This window comes from Alligator sinensis, unplaced genomic scaffold, assembly GCF_000455745.1.
Source record: "Alligator sinensis unplaced genomic scaffold, ASM45574v1 scaffold831_1, whole genome shotgun sequence".
NCBI classification, from domain to species: Eukaryota; Metazoa; Chordata; order Crocodylia; family Alligatoridae; genus Alligator; species Alligator sinensis.
The window spans coordinates 58,852-66,415 of NW_005843176.1; positions in this window are offsets into that span (position 1 = coordinate 58,852).

Here is a 7,564-nt window from a genome sequence, read left to right on the forward strand (position 1 = left end):
TGATATTCCTGTAAGATTTCTTGATATTGCTCTACCTTTTACCCTATTTCCGCCCTACCCCTGTAATCAATAAAGTTCTCCTTTGTGACCGGTGTGGGAGACTTATTGAGGGGTGGGTCTAAATTATGCCGAGGAGGCCCCTTAGGTCGGTGGACTAAGGGAGGCTTCCTAATAAGCCCCTGACTTGGGGAAGTGCCCCAAGTGCTTGTATTGGGTCTAGCACCCATTGGACGATCAGGCCTGTGTTTTCCAAGGTGCACAGAGCCAGAAGTGAGTCCAGAGCCTTGGATGGTGGCAGCGGGAACCCCAGGGTAGTGAATGTGCTCCAGGGAAGGGGTCGGCCGGACGGGAGGCACCCCAGGGAGGCACTCGGAGCCTGGGAGGTGGGCGGAGCAGGGAGGTGGGCGGCTCAACGCAGGAGCGCCCCCGACTGGCCCGCCACAATGGGATCTGGAGCAATGGAGGGAGGGCTATGGGGTGGGTGTAGTGAGCTCAGATCCCCACTGTGGGGAAAAATAAAAGAGCCTGCTGCAATGTTATCAAGGTCTGTCTGGTCCCCTTCGTGTCTGGCCAGGCCCAGCTGGAGCCTCATGCACAGCTCTCGGCACGCAGTTGATGAAGGATGGGGAGATGCTGGGAGGATCCAGAGGTGAGTGACAAAGGTGAGGAAGGGGCTGGGAAGCAGGTGATCAAGAAAGGCTGAGAGAACAATGTGGGCATGGTTGGGAAGAGGAGATTAAGAGGTGGGAGAGGCTGGCGGAAAGAGGGGCAGGGGCTAATCTCGCGACAGGACAGGGAGCCACAGGGCTAGACAGCAGCAAGCCAGAATCAGACTAAACGGCAGGAGAATCATCCTGCTGTCAGTCCAGTCGGAGGTAGAGCGAGCTCCTGGCTGTGGGCAACAAATATCTGTAATGGGCCAAATGTCCTGAAGAAACCAAGAGGCTGTAGCTCCGCTGGCAACCCTGAGCCAGATTCAAATGGACCTGATTTGAGGTGACTACTTTAGGGTCAATGCGGGCCCCAGCCCCCACTGCTGCAGGCTGGGGCCAGTTCACAACAGTCGCTGGAGCCCTGCTTGTTCACGCCAACTGAGGCTCTGGCCAGGGCCAGAAGCGTTTCAGAGCGGATTGTGTTTCTGTATGTGCTACTATCCACATCCCCCTTCCCCTGAGACATGTGTACGTGTGTTTGATCTGGGAACACCTCATCATGGTTTCAAGCTGTTTTTGGTGCTCTCAGCATAAGTGAAATGAGCCGTCTGTGGGCAGCAGTGTGGAGCGAGGGAGCTGGTTTCTGTGAGCTCTCTCACTTCTTTTGCGATACACAGGTACGGTGAAGAACTCTGCAAGGATGAAACCTAACCCTGGTAATCTAGCATCTCTGGTGGATCCTTGTGAAATCCAGCTTCAGGCTGCAGACCTCCTTGTGAAAGAAGAGCGCATTTAAAGGGAGCTCTTGAAGTGCTGCACATTGCCAACCAAGTGTGCCAGGCACATGCCACTGCCCTACTTATTTTAAATCTTCCAGTGTAGAGGAATGGGGTGGTGCCATTTTAAATAGCTTGCTGGCCCTTGCACCCCCTACACCTATCTTCCTGAAATTTGGTACACATCATGCCTTCAGAAGGGACTACCGTTCCTGCAAGTTTCATCCAAAGGTGGCCAGAAATGACAAAGTTATAGCCTGTTTTGTCCTTCCCCATTATATCCTATGGGCGAAATGTTGAAACAAGGTCGAAATGGCAAAACGTTTCGATGGAGCGAAATGGAACGGCCCTTGCAACTTGAAACCAAGTCGAAACAAAACACTGTTCTCTTGAAACGCCAGTCGAGCGGAGCGCTTCCGTTTCACACAGCCCTAGCAGCCATGTCTCAGGCCCCCTCTTTGCTCCACTTGAAGCTGACACACTGCCCCTGGCAATTCCCAGTCTTTGGGTAAAGTGGGCGGCAAGCAGCCTGGTGGGATAATATCCTCAATGCTGGGGCAAGTATCCATGGCTGCATCTTGAGCCCTGGCCCGTCCATAGCTGTGGACACACCACTGAGCCATATCCCGCTCTGCCTCGCCATCTTCCTCCTACCCCCAATGCCTCCCTGTCTTGTTTTCCCCGGGGGACCATCTCCAAATGGAGCAGCTGAGCAGGGCCTGGGTGATGCCTGGCCTGTGCAGTGGGGTTGGAGCCAGGGGCCAGGACCTCAGTTTGCCAGCTCAGGGTGAGGGAGGGGGCACCTAGAACCAGGGCCTGCAACTCTCCCGATGAAGCCCCTGCTCACATGTAGCTCCTGGGACCGAACCACAAGAGGCTCTTCTTCCATCTCATGCCCTCTGGCTGAGGGCTTTGGCCCAGCTTTGTTTCCATGACACAGGCACTGGTACATGTCCACAGTGGGAGCGTGTGCATGGCCACATGCCTGCCTGGCACGTGCCGTAGCCCACTGAGCTCGAACTTGCAGGATTTGTAGGGCAGAGCCTGCATCCTGCCCCTATTGGGGAGGGAAACGAAAGCAGGTGCTTTAGACTCAAACCAAAAACAGCTTGGATGAGCCGAGACCTTCTGCTGTCCATGGGCAGGGCAAGGGCATTCATCCCAGGTCAGCCCACAGCCCGTCCCTGCAGGCACTCAGCCCAGCCCACCCCTACCAAGTGCTGCCAGACTCCTGCTGCAGAGCCGGGACTGGGAGCCTGGGTGCCCTGGGATGAGCTCCAGGGTTTGTGGCTCTGGGGCAGTCCCATGGCAGGGAGCTGCACCTCTGGCAGCTCTTCAGTGGGAGCAGCTCGGGCAGCCCCTAGCTCTGGGTCTGTAATGCTCTGGAGCACGTGTTTGGCTTCATGTAGTGGAGTCAAGCTGGTGGGACCCAACCACCGAATGCCAGCTATCATGAAACAGTCACGAGACTCCCCGCTTCCAAGTTGGATTAACCCTAACTCGGGATCTCAGGATCCAACCCTCACACCTCGGGATTTTCCTTCCGGCGTGTGTCGAGAGTGCCCAGCTGTTAAGTCTGTGGAGGGGAAGGGGATGTGGGGAAAGCCCCAGGCACTGGAGCCACTGCTTTTCTGACCCCAGCACGCTCCAGTCCCTGGGGCTTCCCCCCCGTGCCCCGGGAGTGCGGGGAGCGCCAGGGAAGCAAACGGCCAGGCCGGGGCTGCTCCTCACAGCACTGCCCAGAGCCAGGAGCCCGGAGCCCAGCACTGTCGTGGAGCACAGCACCCCCTTGCTGCTGCGTCCCTGCTGCCTGCCAGGGCTGCGCGCCATGGGGGGAGTGTGGGAGGAGTCCCCACTCACACCCACACCCTGCCCAGCCCTGTCCTGCCTTTGCATTTTAAAAAGGTGGTCACCCTGGGCAGAGATGGTGGCTGAAGGAAGTCCCACTTTGAGGTGAGGTCCCTGCTCACACTGCCTGGGCTGAACCTGGCCCCAGGATGCCCCTCTCGCCCGGCCATCCTCTCTTTCACTCCATCCCCTAGAGCAGGGCAGGCGTGTTCACCCCCAGGAGCCCTGGCCCAGGCCCTCGGGCATCACAGAGAGACAGGGCAGGCAGGGGCACCCCCCACACCCACCCTGCTGGCAGGGACCAGGGCAGGGCAGCAAAGAAGCAAGATCCTTCCTGTGTGTGACCTTATCTGCCTGGCCTTGTCACAGGGAAGGGGCTGGAGAATCGCATCCACCATCATACAAAAACAGCCGGTCTCGGAGCAGGGCTGGTTTTGAAGTCAAGCAGCCAGGGTCACTGCCTGGGTCCCTCAATTTTAAGTCAGTGCCTCTCACCCAGGCTGTGGGTAGGAGGGAGCATGGCATGAGGCTCGGTCTTGGGCAAGTTTCAAAAAGGTAATAAAAATGGGGCTGGCAAGAGGGACACTGTAAGCCGGGTTTGGGGAGGGAAGGAGAGCCGGGGAGGACGCAGAGAGTGCCCCTGCCCATCTCAACCCACCCAGTGCACCCAGGTGCTGCGGCCTCTCACCCAGGCTGTGGGTAGGGGCGGGAGCATGGCACAAGGCCCAGTCTTGGGCAAGTTTCAAAAAGGTAATAAAAATGGGGCTGGCAAGAGGGATGTCATGAGGAGGGGTTTGGGGAGGGAAGGAAAGCTGGGGAGGAAGCAGAGAGCATCCTTGCCCATCTCATCTCACCCAGCATACCCAGGTGCTGAGGCATCATGGCCGCACTCTGCCCCCGTCGGTACCATATTGTCACAGCCCCCCATGCAGTGCGGGGAGACACTGTCCAGCCCCTGTCTCAGCCTGAGCACGGTTGCTGCGGCTCCAGCCCTGTCTTTTGGCAGGTTTCCTACATGCAGGCCCAAGCACGAAGGCTTGGGCTTCAGATGCCCCAAAGTTTTGCCTGCCCTTGGCCATGTGGCTACAGGAGCAAGCTGGGAAGGAGCCTCCCATTTCCATAAAATGGACATTAAGCCCCAACACCTCTGCGGGTACTAAACCAGACCAGAAGAACAGTTATCCCCGGGAACGCTTAAGGAAAACTGCCTTCTTGGACCCAGATACATGGTGTTTCCCTCCCCCATGGTCTCAGTAGTGATCCCAAGCAGAGGAGGAGGAGGAAGAGCCCCACTCCTTGTAGCTGGGAAGGAGGGGAAGGGGCTGGGGGCAGGCTGGGCGAGCAGCTGCCCACCCAGCCAGGTAGGAAAACCAAGTGTCTTGCCTGAAGCTGGCACGCATGAGGAGGGCAGGAAAGCAGAAGCAGGGCAATATCTGGGACATTTGCTGATATTTTACAAATCCTCCTCAATGGAGATTGGAGAATCCAAAAAGAGGACGTGTCTGGGAAAACCCGGACGTATGGTAACCCTAGCTCACTCCTACTTCATTGAATTCCTGTTCGAGTTTCTGTCACTTTTACTGCTCATTTACAATAAAGTTGACCTTTGCATTGATCACAATCGTGGCTGTGCAGTAATTTCTTATAAAAGCAGCAAATAAACATCTTGGCATTCATGGGGTGAGAGGACTGTTGTGTACTATGATTGCATGGACATAACATTTGACTTCTTTTAATTGAGCCAAAAAGACGAACATTTTCCATTGCCCTTCAGCTCTTCCCAGGCCCCACTCTTGCATTTCAGTTGTGGCTGGTCAGCACGAACCTCTCCCACCGCTGTCTGTCACTACTTTGCACAGATAAGAAGGTGCATAAGGGGCACCGCAGCTGTCCTGAGCCTCAGACCACCCGAACGTCGCAAAGCAGTATAGGAAAGGTGGTCATTTTGTGATTTGTGGGGACAATCATCCATCCGTATCAGAACCTGGCCAGGAAAATGCCGGCCTCTTGCCTTGCATAAAAGCAGATGAGGCGTGCATGGCACACAACAATCCCCTCTCCCCTGCCATACACATGACCCCTCTCTCTCTTTGCAGGGTTTGGGATGACTTGTTTCAACAGTCAGAGGGCAGCCCGAGTGCGTATGCCCTCCTCCTGCTGATCATGATGGTGCCCGAGGCACACCTGCAATCCTGGCTGGGGACCCTGAGCTATGACGGTGCAGGTGGCAAGTTGGAGCTTCCCCAAAATACCTGTAGATGCCTGGATTCATATTTGGGTCACAGATACATGTACTCCCTCTCCTCGACAGAGGACGAGATAGCTTCAGGCATTGACGCTGTCCAGGGTGTTTGATGGGGACCCCCAGGACCAAGCCATTTACCTAGGCTGTGCTCAAGAAACAAATGCTTTAACTGTTTCCCTGCCGCCTGCCTCTGCCCGTTGTGTGTGGAAATAGGGGCCATGGCGCTGCAGGGAAGAGTGGGGCAGTGTACACTTTGGCTTCTTTCAAAGTAACCAGTGCAGCACACGTTGTGAAATTCTTTCTTCAACTTTATTTCAGTGACAGTTAAATGAGCAATAGTAAAAGTTACAAAGAGAGAGAAAAGAATTACCCTTGTATTGCCTGTTCCCATTCCCCACCCCACGCACCCTGTCCCATGTCTAGTGTGTAACAGAGACATGAGAGATAGAAAGGCACCCTGAGCTTGCACCTGAAGGTCAGAGCACATGAGGCAGCATTGCCTCCCACCCACCACTACTTTTAAGAACAAAATTCAATATGTAGTTACATGAAATGCTGAAGACCCCTCACCCCTCATTTCCCATGTATGCATAGGTAATAAACCTCAAGAAAGGTACATGCATACAATACAAACTGAGAAGGACTCCGACACCCTTCATGCATCAGTACTTCTGACTGCCTGTCGACCCGCAATTTTATTTGCACCCCAGGGTTGGGTCAACTCATACTTTTGGCACAGGAACCTGAAACCTTGCACTATGCTCCCCTGTACCCCACTTATGTCTGCTCTGTATCCTCCTCCCCTTCATCCCTAAACCACAGTGGGGTTCTCCTCTTGTGGTTAGAAGAGGCTTGGCCATCATTTGGACCTGACAGCACAGTCCCTCCAGATGCACTATTCTCAGTGCTACCAATGTAAAGGTGCCCAATAAGCTATGGTGTAAACCTTCCCCCTAGATGCCCTCTACAGTCAGCATCAACATGGAAATCCTTAGCAATGTCTACAGATTCCCTGCTATAACTCTAATATAATAAAGGGCTGAGCCTGGTGGTGTCTGTCTGGATGTCTGTCTGTCCATAACCGTTTCAAGTAACTAAGCATGCATGGCCCAGAGGGCAGCTGATGATTGGCTACCCAGGCCCGAGTGTGCAACATCGGGATCATCATCAGCAGGGAAGAGAAAGCCGCAGTTCGAAGGTCCGCACCGGTTTTTGGTGTCAGGTTTAAAACTGTGGCTTTCGCATCCCCTCCCTTGGGAGCTGGAAGTGTGTGTGGGGCCCTGCTCCTGCAATGGGGCTACGGGAGGGGCCTGCAAGGCAAGGGTCGGGTCCAGAGAGCTGCACTGTGCCTGGGGAAGCAGGGAGCGAGGGGGGGGACGGGGCAGGTGGCACTGCACCTGGGAGGGAGGGGACCGAGCCAGGCAGGGAGCCGTGCCCCACCTGTGGGGTGGGGATACATGGGGATGGGCTGGGATGGCCTGGGTGGTGTGGGTGGTGGCGTGGGAAGGGCCTTGGGGGCTGTAGCCCCCTTAAATTCATCTTAGCCTCCACCCCTCAGAGCTGCCTCCCGCCTGCCCACAGAGACACGGCACAGTGCTGCCAGCCCGGCTGTCAGCCCAGCCCAGCCCAGCCCAGCCCAGCCCAGCAGGCCCTTGACATCTGCCCAGCTCTACGGGACAGGCAGGAGCAGCGCCTTCAGGGCAGTGGGATGGGGCCGGGTGGGACAGAGACAGGGGGCTGCCTCCATGTGACTGAGACTGGGGGAGTGGGGAGGTCCTGAGAGGGGAAACTGTGTGTGTATGTGCCTGTGGGTCTGTGTGTGTGTCCATGTGCAGACAGTGAGAGTAGACTGTACGTGCCTGTGTGTGTGCACATTGGGCTGAAGCTGGTGCAGGGAGCAGGGAGAAGAGGGTTGGGTGTGGGGGCTTATGCTGGCCTCTGTGCAGGGGGTGGGATTTTTGGTACTGCAACCAAAAGCTAAATCAGTCTCACACCAAGCCCCCATGTCCCCAGAATTGACCAAGCTAGTACACTTCTCGGGG